The 21,590-nt window shown below is 60.7% G+C and overlaps 1 protein-coding gene across 3 annotated transcripts in view; it reads left to right on the top strand.

Annotated features, from left to right (window-relative positions):
• Positions 1-21,590, top strand: part of GNG7 (G protein subunit gamma 7) — a 124,035-nt gene that overhangs the window by 27,063 nt on the left and 75,382 nt on the right. For 2 of the 3 annotated variants that reach the window (XM_045863394.3, XM_064574866.1), the window contains exon 2: positions 5,665-5,722. The gene's annotated coding sequence lies outside the window, so the exon portion shown is untranslated. Of the gene's footprint in view, positions 1-5,080; positions 5,261-5,664; positions 5,723-21,590 lie in introns of those variants that run through there. The other variant, XM_064574867.1, reaches the window with a different exon arrangement.

Here is a 21,590-nt window from a genome sequence, read left to right on the forward strand (position 1 = left end):
CAGAGGAAAGGAGGTAAAGGCAGGGGCTTCGTTCAGTTTCAGAAACTTGGTGTTGGCATTTATGTTGTGCTAATTCGTGAAATCACAAAGATTTCCTTTTCTCACCCCTGTTGTTAGGCTGCTCTCCCCTCGTTGAATTTCTCGTGTCCCATTGGGCTCTTGTGTCTCCCCACATCATCAGGCCAATAGGTGTTGGGAAAACAAGAAAATGAAAAATCCACTGCTCAGTGCTTACCATTAGACCCCTGTGATGGTTGACCAAACATCTAGGTGAGGACGTCGGGTGAGTCCGTGCTGACGGCAGGTGAATCAGCTCTCCGCTGATCAGGCCCCGTCGGCGTCACGGCCCTGCTGTCAGGGCCCCGGTATTGACCATGTTGGTGTCAGGGTCCCCTGGGTGTCTCGGACGGTGAGGTCTGCTTGATGCCATCTTGCAGAAGTCAGCTCATCACCGGCCGCAATAGGCTTTCCGTTGGCCAAATGGGATTTGGGAGTAATCCGAGGGCAGAGGTTTGGGACTGATTCTATTAGGGCTCTGGTCCACTCTGGTCCCTGGGCCTGGGGGATGGCTCTGGTGTAGGTTAATCCAGGCCTGAGCATTCAGGAGAGGCTGATCCTCACCAAACTATATTGTTAACAATACTCGCAAGAGCTCTGGGGGGACAAGTAGGAAATGCATTTGGCCAGGACGGACCCAGCTTCTCTCTGGGTCTGGTTCATAACAGCTCGTTGAAGGAATCACTGGTGAAATGTGAGCACTTAGTGATCATCTGGCCTAAGACGGGCTCCCTCTCCCCTCCCTGCTCCCTTCCTCCTTTCTAAAATCGGAATTCTAATTTGTCTCTTCAAGACCCTCTCTTAATAGACTGCTTTTTAGAGTAGCATTAGGTTTATGGAAAAACTGAGCAGAAAATAGAGTTCCCGCATAGCCCCCGCCCCCTCCACATTTCCCCGTAGTTTCCATCTTGCTCTCGCACCGCACATTTGTTGTCATCGATGAACCGATATTGATATGTGACCGTTAACCGAAGTCCTAGTTGATGTTCAGGTTCAGTCTTTGCCCCACCCCTCCCCCGGCCCGGGAGATTGGTAACACGGTGCTACCCAAAAAGGGATTTACCCCCCAGGAGGGGACAGGGCACTCAGAGGTGGCAGCAGCTCATGGCTAGTGTGTCCAGTTGGGCACGGAACCTCAAATAGAAGCTTCAGGAAGCTGTTGGGCAGGCTGTCGAGCAGCGCGCCCCCTCCTCCCTGCAGGGACTCTGTGGTCGTCGTGGCATTGAGCGCCTGGGGGATGCTGCTCGGTCCCCCCGGCGCCGGGGTGCCCCCAACCCCCACCCCCACAGAGAATGATTCAGGGGGGACCCTGAATTCTAGAGGGAGGGACAGTAGTGTTTGCACAAAGCAGGGCTGTGCCAGCCCTCTGGAAGAATCCCGGAGGCTCTGACCGAGCACAGTGGGTTGCGATGCGCCTTCCTCCCAGATGAGACGTCACGTGTCAGTTGGGGCCGGCTCCTCAGTTCCTTAATCCAGAGATGCTGACCATAGGCTCTGAGGGGCGCGGCCCAACGCGATTCCTTCATCAGGGGTCGGCCTGTCATCTCCCCTGACATCCGGTTTCACGGCCCTGCTTTTGGGAGTTTCGAATCTCCAGGGTTGGGAGCTAAGGGTCCCGCTGCCCGTGTCCCCCACTCACCATTCAGAGACATTAGGCTTCAGAATGACGAGGGAAGTAGAAACCGCCGGGAAATTACTGGTGGAAGCCCCTGGAGCGCCCTTGGCTTGTGATCCGTGTGTTTTGTCTTCCCTTTTCCCATTGACAGATGATGCCGCTGATGGCCAAGAACGGGGGCCTGCATGACCAGGCTCTCTCCAGCCACCCCTGCGCTCACCGAGCCCCTGGGCCTGTCCCACAGGCTGCAGCGGGGTTCCGGCCCTTCCCGAGTCACAGCCAAGCCTCCGGGGGGACCTGGCCATTGCCACCCAGCTCTGTGGGGGCTGCCTGGTCTCCCCCGGCTGCCCCCGGGCTCCGCAGGCCTTCCCTTAGCACCGACTGGGGGTCAGGAAACCCCAGGGTCATGGCTGTGTGCTGTGTGCGTGGGGTGCAGCCCCTGCACGGCTGGGTCTTGCACCTCCCGGGACACTGGGCTGGACCCCGGCACGGCCCGGGGGCCCCTCGGGGGCTGAGGACCGCATCCAGGAGTTAGTGCAGAAATCCTAAAAGCCACCGAATTGGACACTTGAAAGGGTGAATGTCATGGTCGGCGAATTCGATCTCATGTAAAGGAAAGGGAAAGAGGAGGGAAGTGTGTGGACAAGAGGAGGGTCCCAGGTTGTGAGAAGTGCACCCCAGGACAAATGGTGGTGGTCCTTCTGACGCGGGCGCCCCGATGGCCACCGTTGGAAACTGTTTCCAGGTGTGATTTATCTCTCCCTCGGCACCGGGCACTCCTCCAGAGCTTTCTTTGTGTGTGTCTGAGGTCTGCCTACCTCCCTGGCAGCGCCTCGGGCCAGGGTCTGCGTGGGGTCTGCAGGCTCTGCCGTAGTTCTCTTCAAGTTTGGCATAACTTTTGAACGAGGGATCCCAGATCCATTTGGCTGCCAGCTCTGCAAATTCTGAAGCAGGTCCTGCTGCCGGGTCCAGCTCCTCGTGCAGGACCGCTGCTGGCCCTTCGGGAGGGCTTGTGGTTCCCTCTGACGGGGAAAGTGAAAGCCCAGCGTTTTTGCCTGGTGAAGGTCACAGGGACAGCCAGGAGCCGGCTGGCGCACCTGGCAGCCTGCGGTCTCGTGGGCCCCGGGACAGAGCTGCAGGGCTGCGTTGCTCAAGCGGGCCTGGGCTGAGCGCAGCCAAGGTGGGGGCATCTGAGGTGGTCGCCGAGGTGCTCAAGTTCAAGTGCAGGCTGGTGTTTCCGGGCTGGGGGCAGGGAAATTTGCAGTTGGTACACATGAAGGCAAAGAGTGAGAAACCATCTTTGAAAGGATTCATGACACTATGTTCACGATGGAGGTGAAGCACCCGAGTGTCCCATCGGTAGTGAACAGACACACACAGCGTGTCCCCCACGCGCGGGAGCGTTCCTCGGCCGCGGACAGGAGCCAGGGACCCACACGCGCGGCCCCGGGGACGGACCCCGAGCCCACGACGCTCAGGGAGGGAACCGGACACAGAAGCCACACGGGGTGTAAGTCCACGTGGGTGACACGTCCAGAAAGGGCTCATCCGTGGACGGGAAGGGGGCTTGGGGGGCCGGGGCTGGGGAGAAGGTGGGGAGTGACCGTTGATGGGTGCGGGACACTCAGGGAGGGACCCGGACACGGAAGGCCACGCGGGGTGTGAGTCCATGTGGGTGACACGCCCAGAACAGGCTCATCCACGGACGGGAAGGGGGCTCGGGGGTGGGGGCGGGGGAGAAGGTGGGGAGTGACCGTTGATGGGGGCGCGGATGCTCAGGGAGGGACCCGGACATGGAAGGCCACGCGGGGTGTGAGTCCACGTGGGTGACACGCCCAGAACGGGCTCATCCGTGGACGGGAAGGGGGCTCGGGGGGCCGGGGCGGGGGAGAAGGTGGGGAGTGACCGTTGATGGGGGCGGGGACGCTCAGGGAGGGACCCAGACACGGAAGGCCACGCGGGGTGAGTCCACGCGGGTGACACGCACAGAACAGGCTCATCCACGGACGGGAAAGGGGCTCAGGGGGTCGGGGCGGGGGAGAAGGTGGGGAGTGACCGTTGATGGGGGCGGGGCTTCTTTACGGAAGATGAAAAAGCCCGAAAGTTGCTAGTGGTGATAGTTGCACAACTCTGAGGATACGAAAAAGCACTTTATTGTGCACTTCCTTGTGGCATGAGAACACTATGTCCCTGAGATGGTCTGGAAAACGATGCCTGGTTATCAGTCACGTGCCCGGTTTTGACAGCGTCCCCCCGCTGTGTAAGGAGCCACCATGGACGCAGGGTGCCCAGGACCCCTCTGCACTAGTTTTGCAACTTCCTGTGAGCCTTTACTTGATTCAGAAATAAAAACTTGAAGGATCACGTGCCTAGACAGCCCCTGCATGGTTGAGGCGAGTCTTGGCCTCCGGGGCCAGGGGCATATTGCTCCGGCCATTCGTCTCGCATCCCGGCGGGTCGGCCCTGCCTCCGGGCGCCCTCTGGCCTGGCCTCCGGCGGCCGCAGCAGCTCTCCCCCTGCCAGCTCAGGGTTCCCGCAGCTCCGCCAGCATGTCTGACGCGTTTCTGAGCCCGTGGCGCCACCTGCAGGTGACGGTGGGGATTTCAGTTCTCCGTCCCAGGCCCGGGTTGACGGCAAAGTGGCCCGAACGCCCAGAAAGGGAGCCAGCACTTAAATCTTTGAATTGAGTTATTTTTTTTTTTAAGATTTTATTTATTTATTCATGAGAGACAGAGAGAGAGAGAGAGAGGCAGAGGGAGAAGCAGGCTCCCAAGGAGCAGGGAGCCCAATGTGGGACTCGATCCCAGGACCCTGGGATCATGACCTGAGCCGAAGGCAGATGCTTAACCATCTGAGCCACCCAGGCGCCCGAGGCTACGAATTTTTAAAAACATACTTTATACCACATTTTCTTTTTTTTTTTTTTTAAAGATTTTATTTTTATTTATCTGAGAGAGAGAATGAGAGAGCACATGAGAGGGGGGAGGGTCAGAGGGAGAAGCAGGCTCCCCGCCGAGCAGGGAGCCCGATGCGGGACTCTGTCCCAGGACCCTGGGATCATGACCTGAGCCGAAGGCAGATGCTTAACCATCTGAGCCACCCAGGCGCCCTGAATTGAGTTATTTTTTTAAAAAGATTTATTTATTTGAGAGAGAGAGCATAGGGAGGGGCAGAGGGAGGGAGAATTCCAAGTCAACTCCGCACTGAGCGCGGAGCCTGACACGGGGCTCAGTCCCACGACCCCAAGATCATGGCCTGATCTGAAACCAAGAGTCGGACGCTTCACCGACGGAGCCGCCCAGGTGCCCCAGAATTGAGTTATTTTTAAATAACCTTTTAATTTAAAAATAATTATAGATTTTCAGGAGAGTTTCAAAGAGAGTTCCTGTCTGCCCATCGCCCCGTCCCCCCCATATGGCCACGCCTTCTGGACCCACAGTGTGTTTGTGACGAGCATGTGCTTCCGTGGACCCAGCCCCACTCTGTTCAGATTTCAGCAGTTTGCTCCTGATGTCCTTTTCCTGCCCCGGGACCCCATCCAGGACCCCACCTGGCATTTGGTCCTCACGTCTCCTTAGGCCAACCCCGGTGAGTTGGTGGGTGCCCTGGGGCAGGGACTTGACTCAGTTTCCACCTCTTCCTCACAGAATGACCGTGAGGGTCAAGTGATGTGGGCGAACATCTTTACAAAGCATGAAAGGTCACATGATTGTCCGACCCTTTCATCCATTGAGTTTGGGAGCCTTTGGAAAATTTAGCAGGGATGACCTCGCAAACGTCTCACAGACCGTTCTGGCAAATTGCCTTCTTCAGTCCCACCTCTGCACCGGGAGGCCTGTCCCTGAGGCTGGCAGGGCAGCCGAAAGGCAGGACCCCCAGAATGGTCTTTATGGCAGTCCGACCGTGAGCACGAGCCTTCTTCGCTGCCCCACCGATGGACACGTGTTTCTGACCAAATGGTGCCCCACTGAAGTGTTCCGTTTTCCTTCCAGGGAGCGGACGTGTGGTTCCTGAACCTCGGCGCTCAGGACAGCTCGGCCTCGTGCACAGGTCAGTGTCGTGGCGTTTCCTGCCCCTGCTGTCGAAGCGAACGCGGGGTTCAGTTGTCCGTTCTGGGCGGGGGAGAGAGGGAGGCGCTTGGCTTGGTGTGGAGGGTAGCCCGTCCCGAGCCACTGCCCGGAGAAGAACGTGGCGGATCTCTCAAACCTGGTGCCCGTCCGGCGACTGAGGCACTGCGCGGCCTCGGGAGGACTCTGAGCTCGGATCCTGCTCTCTGAACTCTGTCCGTCCGTCCGTCTGTCGGTCTCATTCCCAAAGGGTGTTGAGTGGCTTTCATCCTGCGGCGGCCCCCAGTCAGCCCTTCCGCCCGCCCACGAAGGGCTCCGCTGTCTCGCGGTGTTCTCTCTCCTGTGGTCTTTAGGGTCAACTTCGGTTTCCGGCAGAGATTCTGATGGAACTTTGATTAGGGTTGTGTTTCATTTGTCGGTACATCTGAGGGACGTTGGACGTCTTTATAACGTTGGATATTCCCAAGCTCTGTGTGCACGTGTTTAAAGGAAAAAATGTTAGAAGAGGAGGCAGATCCTGAAGACGCACATCCCGTGGGTCTGTCTCCATGAAGTTTCTAGAAAAGGCCCATGTGCAGGGACGGGAAGGTGCTTGGTGGCCGCCAGCGGCTGGGGTGGGAATGGGTACTCGCTGTGGGGGGTGGTCGGGCGAGCTGGTGCCCTCACCAGAGACTCCTCGCCTTGTATACTTCCGACGGGTGGGTTTTAGGGCCCGTAACGTGCGCCTCAGTAAGGCTACAGGAGACACGGTTGGGCTCGGCTCAGGAGAGAGGCCGTCTCTGAGGACAGAGGCCAGGAGCCTCGATGGGAGCCCTGGGCCGGGTGTGACGTGTGGGTGCCCAGCGGGTCCCACGCAGATGATCTCCTGTGTGGCGTCCATGTCACAGAGTTGCCAGCCAGGGGGGCGTTTGGAGACCACCAGCAGCCGGCCGGGTGGAGGTGGACTGACGTCCCGTAGAAAGGACAGTGCAGACAAAGGAGAAGCAAGGCCACTGAAGCCCCCGCCTGGTGACGGCATGCTGACGTCTTGGTGAGCGTTCTCCCCCCGTCCCTCCGTAAGTTCCATCCACACGCGTGATTCTGGATAAATAGGATTTACTCTTTAACGTGCTCCTTCTGCTCGATGGGCCGCTTTCCTCGTCAGTAAACCTGCGTCTCCCTCATCTTTCCTGACGCCCGCTTAGCATTCCCCATCACGGTCAAATTGTTAGTCACTCCTTTTAAAATAATTTTACGGTTGATTTAATTGGTCTGTGGGGGTGTTTGTTTTCCTGTTCTTCTTTTCTCTCTCTTTTTTACATTCTGTGATGAATGTGTTCGTGCAAACGTTGTGCGTCCTTGGCCGGTTGTCGTCAGGGCCGAACTCCCACACGTAGGTTTGCCGCGCGTGTGAGAGAGACGGAGAGAATCAGCATGTGCTGGCTTCCTCTACCCACAGCCACTCGCCGTCCGCAGGGCCATCTGCTCAGCCAGTTTCAGGGCTGCTGGGGCTTTCTGCGTTTCCCTGAGCTGTGCCTTCCGTGAGCGCCCTCACTGACCTCCCTGCTAGGGGTCTGTCCCCCCCATTGGCGACGTTCTTGAGCTCCTCATACGCGGTGTTTGAGCCCTCCGTCTTTCTCTGCGTGGACGCTGGCGGGTGCCCGTCACCCCCGCTGTGAGTACTGCTCTGAGCAGGTCGTACCACTGTCCTCACCGCGGGCTTTCTCCTACCGATTGGGTATACTGGCGCTGGCCTTTGCGTTTCCTTTGGCATCCCCCCAAATTTCAAGACGCTAAAAAGCAATTCACCTGCGTTTTATTCGGAGTGCATCTTTTTTTTTTTTTTAAAGATTTTATTTATTTATTTGAGAGAGAGAATGAGATAGAGAGAGAGAGAGAGCATGGGGGGGGAGGGTCAGAGGGAGAAGCAGACTCCCCGCTGAGCAGGGAGCCCGATGCGGGACTCGATCCCGGGACTCCAGGATCACAACCTGAGCCGAAGGCAGTCGCTCAACCAACTGAGCCACCCAGGTGCCCTCGGAGTGCATCTTTTAAGCTTAAATCTTCGACGCAGATTCTCTGACGGGTCTGACCCCCGCCGTGCGGGCCGGGGTGGGGGACGCCGGGCAGCGTGGCGTGGGATGACTCCGTGAGCCGGCACGCCATGGGCAGACCTGGCAGGGGCTTGCCTGTGGGAGCTCCTCGCAGGGGGCATATGCCAGGCTTTTCCTGGTTCTAACTACACAGTCACTTGCGGGGCACATCCTGTTTGTCAGGCGCCGGGTGAGGTGTCTGTGGGCGTCCGGCCGTGCGAGAGCCCGCCCAGGGTCTACCATCTCTGAGCAGCCGGGCGTCGCTGAGCGAAGGCCCCCGCCACCTGTCCTCCAGCAGATGCCAGAGCTAAGTGATAAGCGGGAGTTTGGGCTATTTGCTCCTGGGGTGTGGGGCAGGGGGTCCGGGCCAGAGTGCGGCAGTGCCCCTGGCGGCCACGAGGGGGCAGAGAAGGCCCGCGGCCTGGGCCTTGAGCCGGCTGTGGGTGGAGGTGAGGCGGCGGGCGGGTGTTTCCGGCCCTCCGCTTGCCCCCTTGGAGCTCCGTGACCGCCCTGTCCCATGCTCCAGGACGTCCCAGCACCGAGAGTCCCTGGTCACCCTGTCCCAGGCGCCTCGCCCCCCGCCTTGCAGATCCCGAGCCTCCCCTGCCTGGGACCAGCATCCCGGGGGGGGGGGGGGAGAGGGAAGCGCTGGCCTCGCGACCTTGGGGGCGCGTCCTAGGCGCTGTGGGGATGCGGGGCAGTCTCCCTGGCCCTACCCACTGGACGCCAGGAGCTCCTCCTTCCACGCTGGGAACAACCACGGATGTCCCCAGCCATGGCCCAGGTCCCCTGGGGGCAGGGTCCCGGTGTCTCTCACACTGTGTCTGTAACGGGGACCCTGGCCACTGGGTGGGTCTTCCCGCTGCCTGGGAAGCTCTGGGGGCTGGGAGCTGATGCTCCCAGCTCTGACCCCCCGTCCCCTGAGGGCACTAGACTTTCACCTCGGCAGTCACCTGGGCTCGGTGTTCCGGGCCCTCGTGATGCCGGCTTTCCTTTGGATGAGACCTTGTCTTGGAGCTGAATCCCGTGTCCAGAGCCGCGATTTCCAGCATGGTAGGCATGAACTGCCGGCAGCTCCGAGCACCCGCAATGGGGCCACCGGGGAAATGATATTTTGCATACATTACGTTAACTCTGTGATTCTTAATTGAGGGCGATCTTGCCCCCAGGGGGCACTGGGCCGTGTCCGGGGACATCTGTGGTCGTCATACTGGGGGTGTGGCACCGAGTGGGTGGGGCCAGGGATGCTGCTCAGCCCCCACCTGCTCGGGGCACCCCCACAGTGTGGCCCGCCCCCCATGTCCACGGTGCCGGGGGAGGGGGAGAACACTCCGGACAAGGACGCGCATTCTCCAGCCTTCTTGCTCACGGCAGAGAGTACAAAAGAATTCCCTGACCTTCAAACAGCAGTGTGTTGTTCTGATTGCTGCTCCTTCTCCTGGGAGCTTTTGAAAACATTCCTGCCGAAAGCACGGCTGGAGCCTCTTGTCTCCAGAGTGGCCCTTGGGTGGAGCAGACTCCAGCCCCAGCCTGCTCGTTGAGCGCACTGCTCTCCCCCCGCTCGGTTACCCGCTTCACGTCTGTCCCAGGCGTGTGGAGATGCACGTTATTATCAGTTCTTTCTGCGGACAAGCTGTTCTCCTGCAAGAACTGCCAAGATCGACAGTCAAAACCTTAAAACGTTCTGCTCGCAAAGGCTCGTGGGGCTGCCGCCGCCTTCCCAACAGAAAACACATACAGAACATACATGACTCGGGGGCCCTGCCGCAGCCCACGGTGCCCAGACCTTCTCCCTGCAGCCCGCAGGCTCTGATCCGGCAGACCGGGACACGTGGTGCTTCCCAAGGCAGCAGGGGCGGCTCACACAGGAGCGTGACCCTCCCCTGCAGGCGCTCGCCCTGGGCTGTTGTGCCCCAGGGGCCACGGGGCCACGTGGTGGGAGGTCTGTGGCCAACAGACCGGGTGGGTGGGGCCAGGGATGCTGCTCAGCCCCCCACAGCGCCCAGGATGCCCCCAGAGAGTGACCTGCCCCGATGTCCACCGTGGTGAGGGGAGAAATCCCCGCTGCACGGGACCCTCGCCTCCGAGGGGGAGTCAAGATCACACCTTCTTGTCCACGTGCGCCACTGCCTGGTTTCCACCCACGCCGACTCCAGACCCTGTGGGCCGAAGTGTGCCAGAAGGTTCCATCTCACTGGCTGGCTGGTGCTGCCACTGCCTGGTTTTACCGAGTCGACACAGTCAGGGCCCCGGCATTGCGGGAGCTGGGGCTGCGAGAACTGAAGCAGCCGGGTGGCCACACGGGCGGAGACCACGCCTCCGTGGGCACAGGGACGTTGCCGGGCAACCACTCGCACAGTCAGCCTCCCTCCGGGCAGGGCATGGCGCACACGCGCCCCTCGTCATCCAGCTGCAGCCTCTTGACTCAAAACACACTCAGGGTGACAGTCACGTATGACGGGAAGGAGGGGCGGGGGAGACGGGAGCCCTGTGGAGGGCAGCGGGGTCCCTGCATCTTCCCGGGGCCCGTTCTCAGCCCGATTCCCTTGGAGTCCGTAGGTCGGTGGCTCCTCATTTCCTTTCCTCCCACGTCTGTGTGCCGGGGCCCCGCCGGGCTGAACTGCTCACAGCTGCCTGCAGAAGCCCCCCGCGCAGGACACAGGACAGGGGGTCCATGGGACAGAGGGGGTACACAGGACGGAGGGCTCAGGCATGGCCTGGGGAGGGCCTGCTGGGAGAGGGACGCGGGGGGCCCAAGAGCTCCTACAGCGACTGCAGCCTGGCAGAGGCCTGAGCAGGGGTGCCAAGTGCAGGCCCGTGGGTGGTTGGGGGGCTGGCCTCTCATGGCCACAGACGGAATCACCGGTGGCCTCTAACTGTCCTTGGTGCCCCCCGTGCGCGGTGGTAACCGGAGGTGAGGCCTTCGGAGGGGCGATAGTGTGGTTTCTAGTAAGGACGTATCTCGGTCTTCCGGCACGCTTCCTGGCTCACCGCTCCCAGACTTCGGACTATCTGACCGACCCTGACAGGGGCCGGGAGACCCCAGGGCCGTCTCCTAGAGTGTGTTAGCATAGCGGGTGACCGCACACCCAGCCGCACCGTGTCTGTCGGCTCCCGGTTCTGCAGGTCAGCAGCGCGGACGGCGTGGTTGCTGCTGTTCTCAGGGCCTCACCAGGCTCGGCCAGAGCTGAGTGCCCATCGAGGCGCGGCGGAGAAAGAAGCCGCCCCCACGTTCGCTTTGGCTGTCGGCAGGATTCAGCTTGTCTTGCTAGCGGCCAGCAAGGGACCACCCTGAGCTCTCAGAGGCCACTCTCGGGGCCTGTCCAAGCCATGCGGTCTCCTCCACTGGCCTCCTCACACTCCCAGCCTCTCACTTCAGGGAGGTCCCCGACCCTGTGAAGGGCTCACCTGCTGAGGCCAGGCCCACCCAGGGGCATTCCCTTCTTAACTAACTCAGAGCCAACCGATTTGGAGGCTTAATTCCATCGTTCAAACCCCCTCTTCCGTACAGATCGCCTAAGCAGGGGATGGCATTTATCACGCTCCCAGCGCCGTCCACACTCAGGTTGAGTCCACACAGTGCACTCAGCAGGGAGCAGGGATCTGGGGGCTCTTAGAATCCCAGCAGCTCCAAAGGGGAAGAAGGGAGCAGAGTCACTCGAGACACAGCCAGGCCTGAGCCTCAGCCGGGCTGCGCAGGAGGTGCCTTGCTCCTCCTCATCCGACTTCCAGCCCCTCCTTGCCGGGAGTATTGCCAGGACTCTGGGGGGTCAGGACTGGGGGAGAGAGGAGGTGTTTGGAGAACGCACGGCGTATCTTGTCCCAGGTACACCTAAACGTACGCATGGCTTCACCTCATTTTTAAAACACCTGTATTTTGAAATAATCACAGATTCCTAGGAAGTCGCAAGCTCTCCCACGGCACGGCCCCATGCCCCTCCGCCCAGCTGCCCCCGGTGGTGGCATCTCTCGTCGCTATAGTGCAAAACCAGACGGTCGGCGTGGGGACCGGTGCGCGCGGTTCCCTGCCGTTTGCCACACACGCAGACTCAGCCTCGCCCCGTTGAGGAGTGTGCAGGTCCGTCACACGCCCGTCAAGTGGACAGAGCTCCTGTCACGCGTGTGCGTGGCGCCCGCGGGTTCAGGAAGCGGGAAACAGACGCAGAGGTGTCTGCCTCGATGGCACCGTGGGCCACGCCCCGTGCTCCAGGCCGTGCCCCCTCCCCCCCACAGCTCTGGGGGGGCCTCGCCTGCCCCCTCTTCATGCAGCTGGCCCTTCCAGGGGAAGGGGAGAAGCCTGCGTGGCGGGAGCACCAGCACCAGAAGGCTCAGGTTCAAATCCAGGCGCAGAGTCTGGCGCATGGTGGGGGCAGACAGTAGCCGTGCGGCCCTGTCTTCCGAGACGGCGCCCCAGGCGGGCTCCCTCTGGTGTCACGCCCCATCTAGTCCCTGCTCTTCGGGTGCGGGGAACCTGTGAATGGATGGATGCCACTCCTGAGGTTAGGCCAATGTGAAATGGCAAAAGGGATTCTGCAGATCCAGGAAGACCCCTAATCAGTCGACTCTGGGTTCATCAGAAGAGACGGTACCGGGTGGGCCTGATCTAATCAGACCAGCTCTTGCAAGAGACCAGAAGCACGTCCTGAGTACTCAGGTTCGTGGGTGCGGGGGGCTGAAGAACGCGGACGGGGAGCTAGTGCTGACCAGGGGTTCGGGTCCGTAAGGTGAAAAAGTTGTTCGCGTCCCTTGCACATCAACACGGATACTTTAACGCTAATGAACCGTATGCATAAAACGGGTGAGGTGGTTGTGTGTTTTTCACCAAAATAAAGAGACAGAGATGGAGAGAGCAGGAGCTCAGCAGACATTCTGCGGCCTTGAAAGTGGGCAGCCGCGTCGTGAATGCTCAGAGCAGCGCCCCCGTCCAGGAGCCAGCCCGGAAGTGGGGGGGCCTCAGTCCCACGGCTGCAGATGGGAGCCCAGGCCCCAGCCCCTTGAGGTCAGGCCGGCGAGACCTGAGTGGAGGACCCCGTTGTGTCCATGTCACAGATGAGAAAACGGCGGCTCAGGGCCTCAGTGACTTGCCCAGGGCCACGCGGGCAGTGTTTTGCGACGTTCAGATCAGCGGCGTCCATCCCGGGGGCCGGACTGGAAGCTCCTCGGGGTCAGGGATTTTGTCTGACCACTTGCAGGTGCTTAGGGTGTGAGTGAAAGGAGAGAAGGCTGCGGCCTGGTCCTCAGCTGACCTCCTGCCCCGAGAGGGGAGTCTGTGACCGGCCCAACGACACATCAGGGACCAGGGACAGAGCCCAGGAGGAGTAAGGATCACATGCAGCTTCCTTGGCGGAGTCATCTCCCAGCTGAGCTCTGAGCTCATTAGCCTCCTGGAATGTGACATGCTGTTCCCTGGCTCCCTGACTCATGTTCCCGCTCCTCCCGACCTCTGCTCCTAGGGGAGCCGGGCACCCACGTGGGGCTCGCGAAGCCAGGAGCAGCCGGAGGGACAGAAAGCAGGTCCGGCAGCACTCCCAGTGGGCGGTGGGTGTTTCTGGTGCTGGGCTGCCAACGGTGGGCGTGGGGACAGGCACACGGAGTACGCGGGCAGCGCCCGGGATGCAGGCTGGGGTCACACCTGCTGGTCCCCCTGGCAAACCATTAACCAGGCCTTCTGTGTCCCGGGGCTGTGGGGTAGAGCCAGCTGGCTCCCCGGGCACCGCGGACACTGGGCCGCGACTTGGGCACTGGGGGCGGGGGTCAAGCAGGATCCTGGCCCCGCCCACTCGATGCCAGGAGCTCCCCCCCCCCCGCCCAGGCATGACAGCCACAGACGTCCCTGTGTCACTCAGGGTTCCCTGGGGCAGGACTGCCCTGGGTGAGACCCCAGCTGAGCAAACGGATGGTGACAGTCCTGCTGGAGAGTGAGAGCAGGTGTTCAGGGAAGCCTTCCTAGAGGAAGTGATGTCTGAGTTGAGGTTGATGATGCCCTGGAGCTGACTGGGGGCAGGGGGACCTTCCAGGTGCACAGCAGTAGATGCTGGCACCAGGACCGAGGGTGCAAGCTGAGGGAGAGGAAGCGAGGAGGCCAAGGGCAGAAGCTGTGCTTTATCCCGAGGGCTCCAGGCCCACCCGTGGCAACGACAAACTGACCTTGTTTTCCAGATTAGGAAACCAGAGAAGGTGAGGGTGCCCAGTCCCCTCCAGCGGTGGGTGGGCAGATGTCCCCGTGGGCCTCAGGCCAGCTCGGGGTGTGGGGTGGGCGTGGGTGCTGGAGCAAGGCCCAGGAAGCTCAGCGCCTCGCAGCTCTGAGAGCCTCCGTCAGGCAGGCACCTGCCCCCACCCTCAGTTTCCCTTTGGTGCAACTGGGGTAACAACCACCCTGATGCCCAGGGTCGTTGCAGGGAGTCGATGAGGTAAGCAGCTCCCCAGGCCAGGGCTCTGGATGAACAGGCAGCATGTCGCTTAGCCTGTGGTCAGTGGAGGTCACCCTCCCCAGGGACCTTCCTCTTTGGACTCCGCCTCCCTCCTGTCCAAAGACTGCCGAGTTCACCTGGCTTCTCTGGTATCCGAGGAGACACCGGGCCTGAGGGAGAGGCCCCAGGCCCTTCGGCAGGTGGGTGGCGAGGCCTGGACCCCTGCTGCTATCCCGGTACTTTTCCCTCTGACGGAAGATGAGAAAGAAGGGGCAGAACCGCGCGGACAGAGCGTGCCCCCTGGCCGAGAGCCCACCTCTCCGGGCCCGGCCTGCATCCACCAGGAAGGACCGCAGCTGGGCGGTAGTCCGTGTCCTGAGCTGACCTTGTTTTCCTGTTCTCAGGGCAGGAGCGGCCCGGCCCCTGGAGCGGACCTCTCCACACCCAGTGAGCACCTGGGACGCGGCGGGGTGCGCCGGGGGGGCCGGGTTTCCTGGCCCGCCGCCTGCACTCCCCTTCCTGGCACCCACAGGGAAGGTTGGCAGAGCTGGTCTCTGCACCCTTCCCAGACGACCAGCTTGCTTCGCCGTGCCCTGGAGGGAGCCCAGCGGAGATGGCGGCTGGGGACAGTCCCCTGCACCACGAGGCTGCCAGGGCCACCGTGTGTGTGCTCCTTCTTCCTTTCTTTCTTTGGTGGTAAAATACACATAAAACTCACCGTCATAACCGTCTCTAAGTGCACAGCTCAGCGGCATGAAGCCCACTCACACCGTCCTGCGAGCACCCCCACCCTCCGTCTCCAGAACGTTCCATCTCCCCACACGGAGACTCTGTCCCTGTGAAGCACGGACTCCCCACCCCCACCCTCCGTCTCCAGAACGTTCCATCTCCCCACACGGAGACTCTGTCCCCACGAAGCACGGACTCCCCACCCCCTGCCCCAGCCCCGGCTCCCACCCTCTCCTCTCTGTCTGTGTGGACGGGACTCCTCTGGGGACCTCCTGGGAGTGGGGTCCTGCGGGATGTGTCCTTCTGGGTCTGGCTCCTCTCGCTGAGCCCGGTATCCCCAAGGTCCCTCCACGTCGTGGCAGGTGCCGGGGTCCCTTCCTTCCTGAGGCTGGAGCGTGTTCCCGCGTGGGGACAAACCATATTATGTTCATTCATCCGTCAGTGGGTGCCTGAACTGTTTCCACCTTTTTTTTGGCGGCTGTGACTCGGGCTGCTGTGACTCCGGGTGCCTGTTGGGAGTCCCTGCTTTCACTTCTTTGGGGGATAAAATACTTTTGTCCTGGTTTAACACCTCACCCCAGCCTGCAGGTCACCTGCCTGCCCCCTCAGGACACAGGGGAGCCCAGTCTGAGCTGCAGAATCCAAGATAGGGCTTCTCTCTCCCCCACCCTCGCTTGGACCCACACACCCCTAGGAAGAAAAATACACTTTTGACATAAATACAGCTGCCGTGGGATGCAAGTTCTCAAGGTGCAAATGGTGTAGGACGAGAATGAGCTCTCCCTCCCCCTGTGCCCTGGGCCTCCCTGCCTGGAAGCAGCTGTTACGGGTTTCTGGGTCTTTCCCTGGACATGCTCCGCCTCCAGGCACCATTTCTGACCCTTAATTCTTGCAGGGTGCAGTCGTGCACCCCTCAGAAGCACAAACATGGAGCCACTAGAAGGCATGGATCGAAGGGAGGGGAGGAGGGCCTGTCAGGCGGCCAGGCCTGTGTGGCGAGAATCCAGGGAGCTCACCTCGGCGTTTCGAGCCACCGAGGGCCCGCCCATCAGCGCCCAGCCCCGGCCTTGACATAGCAGCTGTTTAATAACGATAACGTGCCTCCATGTTAGGGGCCGGATGTCCGTGTCCCCCAAATTCCTACGTGGAAGCCCTTACCAGCCGGCTGGTTTGGGAGGTGATCGGTGTTAGGCGAGGTCATGAGGGTGGGGCCCCCATGGTGGGATCAGCACCCTGGTGAGGCGAAGACGAGGGGCCAGGGCGCTCTGTCCCGGACCCAGTGAGGAGGGGGCCGTCTGCGAGGAAGTGCCTCCCCACCAGGGACCGACCCTGCGGCCCCATGATCTCAGACTTCCCGCCTTCTGGACCATGAGAAGTAACGACTGTAGTTTAGGGCGCCCTGCATGTGCTGTTCTGTCATAGCAGCCAGAATGCACTAATACAGCCCATCAAAACATTTTTTAAAAAGAGAAGGAAAAGGGAAAGAAAGCAGTCTGCAAAAGGCACCGCGCGGCAGTCACCCGAGGGCGGAGGGCCCCTTCAGGTCCTCAGAGCGGTTTCCGCACGCAGGGTGGATTGAGCTGGCTCCTCTGTGAGCAGTCAGGGTGTGGGGAGGGGAGACCAGAGAGGCACATGCCAGTGTCCTGGGGTCACTGTAACAAGACGATAAACCAGGGGGCTGAGAACCACAGGATTTCTTTCTCCCACATTCTGGGGTCAAAAGTCTGAGGTCGAGGAGAGGCGGGGCCACGGTCCCTCCGCAGTCTCCAGGGGAGGGTCCTTCCTGCCCCCTCCAGCTCCGGGGGGCCCAGCACCCTGGGGCTTGTGGCTGCGTCCCTGCAGCGTCGGCCTCTCCCTGGGTCTCTCCTCTTCTGATAAGGACGCCAGTGCCTGGGTCGGGGCCCACCCTAATCCTGCACGGTCTCATTTTAACATAACCGGTTACACCCGCAGAGACCCTCCCTCTCTTCCAATAAGGTCACTGCAGAGCCTGCTCCAGCTGCTTAAATAAAGCACCTCAGACGGGGCCGCATCAACAACGACCGTGTTCTCAGGGTCCTGGAGGCAGGAGGTCGGAGATCAGGGTGTCCGCTGAGGGGTCTCTCCTGGGCGTGCAGACACCATCCCCTCCCCGTGTCCTCACCGGGTCATCCCTCTGTGCGCATCTGGGTCCCACCCTGCTCTTCCGCAAGGACACGGTCATACTGGACTAGGGCCACCCTTGTGACCTCATTCAAACTAATCACCTCATTAAAAGCCTTGTCTCCAAGTACAGTCCCACTGGGGGTTCGGGCTTCAACATAGGAACCTGGGGGACACGATTCAGTTCCTGTCAGTCACCTTCCGAGGCTCCTGGGGACACGAATGAGGAGACACGCTATCCAATCCACCATGCGAGGTGGGGGGTGAACCCAGTCCTCCATCAGGGAGGCTGTGCAGGAGGGAAGGGGGGACAGGTCTCCCCAGGAGGAGGCCCCGGGGCTCGTCAGAGCGGCACAGATGGGCCTCTGTGTGCCAGTCACTTAGCCGAGCTGTGGTCTGACCTTCGGGGCGCCCTGCCAGGAGGGGAGCCCTCACCCCCATCCTTCACCCCTTTTATAAACGAAGGTGGAGACGGCTGAGAGAGGTTGCCCAGGGTCACAGAATAGCTTGAGCGCGGCCCACAACCTCCACCCTGCAGGTGGGTTCTGTGCCCGGCGCCGGCTTCCCAGCCAGGGTTGCCGATGGCACGAGGAAGCCCCCAGGGCCCCCGATGTGGCTGGCACCAAGGGCCTGGGAGCCCTCCGACACCTGGGACGTCCCCCCGAAATCTTTGCTTTTGCTTTCATTTATTTTTTTTTTTTAATTTTTATTTTTAAGCAACCTCTACACCCAACATGGGGCTCAAACTCACAACCCCGAGATCAAGATTCGCACGCTCCCCCGACCGAACCAGCCAGGCACCCCTTTTCTTTTGCTTTTAATGGCTTGAAAGTGTTGCATTCTCACCCGAGATCTCTCTAATTTGCTTGGATGGAAAATGATTTGGACTTTTCCCCTTCTGTGTATCATGTTGATCTTGCGGCTGAACGGCCCTTTGGGGTGGGCCCTGCTCTGGGGGGTCGGGGTCAGGGGCCGGGGGGGTGGGAGGCCCATAACTGTGTCTGTGGCCGGATCGCAGAGCGGGGCAGCGAGGGCGAGACCAGGCCTGTGCCGATGAAACGGGGCGGCGTCCGGGAGCCATGGTACAGTTCTGTTAGCTCTGTTTTCTTAATTCTACCGGGTTTTTTAAAAAAATGTTTTTATAACAGCTTTGTTGAGTTATTATCCACTCGCCATACGGTTCACCCTTTTAAAGTATACAATTCAGTGAGTTTTAATACATTTACATGGTTGTGCAATCATTTCATTATCTAATTCCAGAACATTCCATCACTCCAAAGGGAAATCCTGACCCCATCAGCAGTCCTCCCCCCTGCCCCAGCCCCCGGGCCCCCGCGAGCCCCCTTCCCGTCCGCGGATGAGCCCGTTCTGGACGTGTCACCCCCGTGGACTCACACCCCGTGTGGCCTTCCGTGTCCGGTTCCCTCCCTGAGCGTCGAGGGCTCGGGGTCCGTCCCCGGGGCCGCGCGTGGTTCTCCGTCCTGGCTTCAGGACAGAGGTTCTCAAACTCTCTGGTCCTGAGGATTCCAAAGAGCTTTTGTTTTATGCAGGTTTTATTTATTAGAAGTCACTAGACTTGAAATTAAAACTGCGATTTAAATATTTATTAATTCACTTAGAAATAAGAGTAATAAATGCTAAGTGACTTCTTTTTTTAAACAGAAAGTAACCATGTTTTCAAAAACAAGCAGATTTGGTGCGAAAGTGGCAGGGGGAGCCCCAGAGCCTGGGCCAGACCGGGGAGGAGACCACGGAGCAGGACGGCCACGCCCGGTGTGGGGTCCTGGGGCGGGAAAGGGTATCCGGGGGAAATCCAGGGGCATCTGCGTCAGGCTGTGTTGCCTTTCCAGCTGCAACAGACGCGCCCTGAGAGGGAAGACGCTCCCGTGAGGGGCACTGGGTAGAGGGTGGACCGAGCTCTCTCTACTGTCTTTGCAACTTTTCTGTAAATCCCAAATTATTCCAGATGAAAACTTCATTTGAAAATATGGGACAGGGGCGCCTGGGTGGCTCAGTTGGTTAAGCGACTGCCTTCGGCTCAGATCATGATCCTGGAGTCCCTGGATCGAGTCCCGCATCGGGCTCCCTGCTCAGCGGGGAGTCTGCTTCTCCCTCTGACCCTCCTCCCTCTCATGTGCTCTCTCTCATTCTCTCTCAAATAAATAAATAAAATCTTTAAAAAAAAATAAAAATAAAAACATGGGACAAAAACAACCAAACATGGGACAGAATGAAGAGAAGTGGGGTTGAGGGCTGTGGCCGCGGTCAGGGGAGGGTGGGGGGTGTCTGCCCTGGACCGGGCGTCCCCCCAGGAGGAGCCGGGGGGCGGAAGAGGGAACCAGAGGCCACGCAAGTCAGCCAGTCCTGACCCAATCCAGTCATGTACCCGAGCCAGTCAGTCATCGTTGCCGGACCTGGGCCGGGGGGCCGGGGATCCAGGGAGGTCTCTGAGGAGGGGACGTCCATGCAGACCCCCGAGGGACGGGGAGGAGCGTTGGAGGCAGAAGGGAGATGAGCCGGATCTTGCAGGGCAGGGACAGTCATGAGGCTCATGGCCAGGTGCTGGTCCCAGGCTCTTGACAGGCTGACGGGGGCGAGGCTCTCAGCCCCCGAGGCAGGGTCAGGGCACCGCACGGTGGGTCAGCTCAGCCTCCCTGGAGGAGCCCAGTTCCCGGTCCAGACCAGCGGTTCTCAGCGAAAGGCAGGTGTGCCCAGGGGACACTGGGCAGGGTCTGGGGACGTCTGTGGTTGTCACAAGTGGGGGGCTCCTGGCATCAAGGGGCTGGGGCTGCGGACGTGCTCTACCCCCACAGTGCCTGGGATGCCCCCGCAGAGAACAACCCACTCCGATGTCAGCGGTGCTGGGGGAGACCCTGTGTTAATTATTTAGAAAAAAACTTGAGTCCAGTCCCTGCTCACCCTCGACACAGGTGTAGAGCTGGGCTTGGGCTCAGGTGGGACTCCAAGTCGCTCTCTGCCGGGAAATTTGGGTGCCCCTCTGCCCCAACCAGCATTCTCAGTGTCCCGGGAGCACCCCAGAAACTCCCTCATCTATCAGCCATGCGACCTGTTACAGACCCTGTGGTCCCCTTGTTCCAGAACCACGGGGAGACTGGAGACGGTGAGCGCAGACTATTAAACAAGGTGGGCCCTCTGGGCACAGGGCCCTGGCCAGCCGGGTCAGCCCTGCGGTGGTGGTCGGGAGAGTGGTGGGCCCCCCACCCCGAGCCATCTGTGAGCCCCGCCTCGGGTCCTCTCCCGGGGCAAGGCCGTGTTGCTGGTCTTGGCGCCTGTCCTCCTTTACCTCTCGGGCTTCTGTGTGTGTGCTGCCCTGGGCTGACCAGAAGGAGGTTGGGAATAAAGTCCTGTCACAGGCCAGAGCTCTGCAACTAGGCTTCACCCCACCGCCTGTGAAGGAGACCCGGGGTCAGTGTCAGCCAAGCCCTGTCCCCTGGGCAGGCCCTGCCCCCCAGGAGCCTCTCTGGCCACCATAGGCTTGCACCTTCTCTCCCCTGCCCAGCCAGGATGTTCCTGATGTGCAGATGGAGTACATGACGCCGGGCTCACCCTGGTTTGTACCCTCTGACCTTTGGGGGCTTGCTCTGGTGTCTAGAGTAAGCAGGGATCAGACTCAATTTTTCCCACTTAATGCAGGGCGTCTCCCTCTCAGCACTGTGGACGTTCAGGGCCATCCTGGACACTGTGGGGCTGAGCGGTGTCCCCAGCCCCACCCCCTTGCTGCCAGGAGCCTCCCTTGTGTGACAACCACAGACGTCCCCTGGGGACAGTCAGCCCAGGTGAGAGCCACCCCTCGTCCAGGCTCTTTGACAAGGGGAGGCAGGGTGCCCCGCCCTCAGGGTACAGCTGGGTCGCCCTCCCAGCACCTGCTGGGCACAGGCCTGGGGACACGCGGGGCCACCAGCAATGCCAGGACCCGGGACCCTCTGCTGGTTCTTGGCCGGGAAGCGGAAGGGCTGGGAACTGTGCTTTCTAGGGGTTGGGCAACCTGAGAGCTCTGCACACTCCAGCCCAGGAACGGGACCCCCACCGGCCCGTCACCGTGCTCCTCAAACACGTCGGGGGCCGACCCAGGGCCGACCCAGGGCCCTGAAGGCGGATCTGACTGGCTGCTTCCAGAGTCGCGTCTGCCGTGGGAGTGAGGCAGGGGGTCTAGCGGGGGCGGCTCCGCCTCCAGGACATGGGGCGACATAGGGACGTCTGGGGACTCCTGGTATCGGGGGGTGGGGCCCCCACAGCACCCAGGACACCCCCTGAGAGTGCTCCAGCCCAGTGCTGTGTCTGGCCTCCCGCCAGCCCCGAGAGTCTATGATTCTGGTCTCGGATGGCACGGGATGATGCCAGGATGTTGGTGGGGGCCCTCCGCTCTGTGGTGGGTGGGGGTCACGGGGACATGGGTTCACTTGCCGTGCGCAGGAATGCCTTCCGTTCTGGTGCAGGCCAGAGGTCCTGCACCGCCTGTGTGAGCTGGAGGGGGGGC

Source organism: Mirounga angustirostris, unplaced genomic scaffold (assembly GCF_029215605.1).
Source record: "Mirounga angustirostris isolate CCGP_5_RB_7025 unplaced genomic scaffold, mMirAng1.0.hap1 SCAF_1, whole genome shotgun sequence".
Taxonomy (NCBI): Eukaryota; Metazoa; Chordata; class Mammalia; order Carnivora; family Phocidae; genus Mirounga; species Mirounga angustirostris.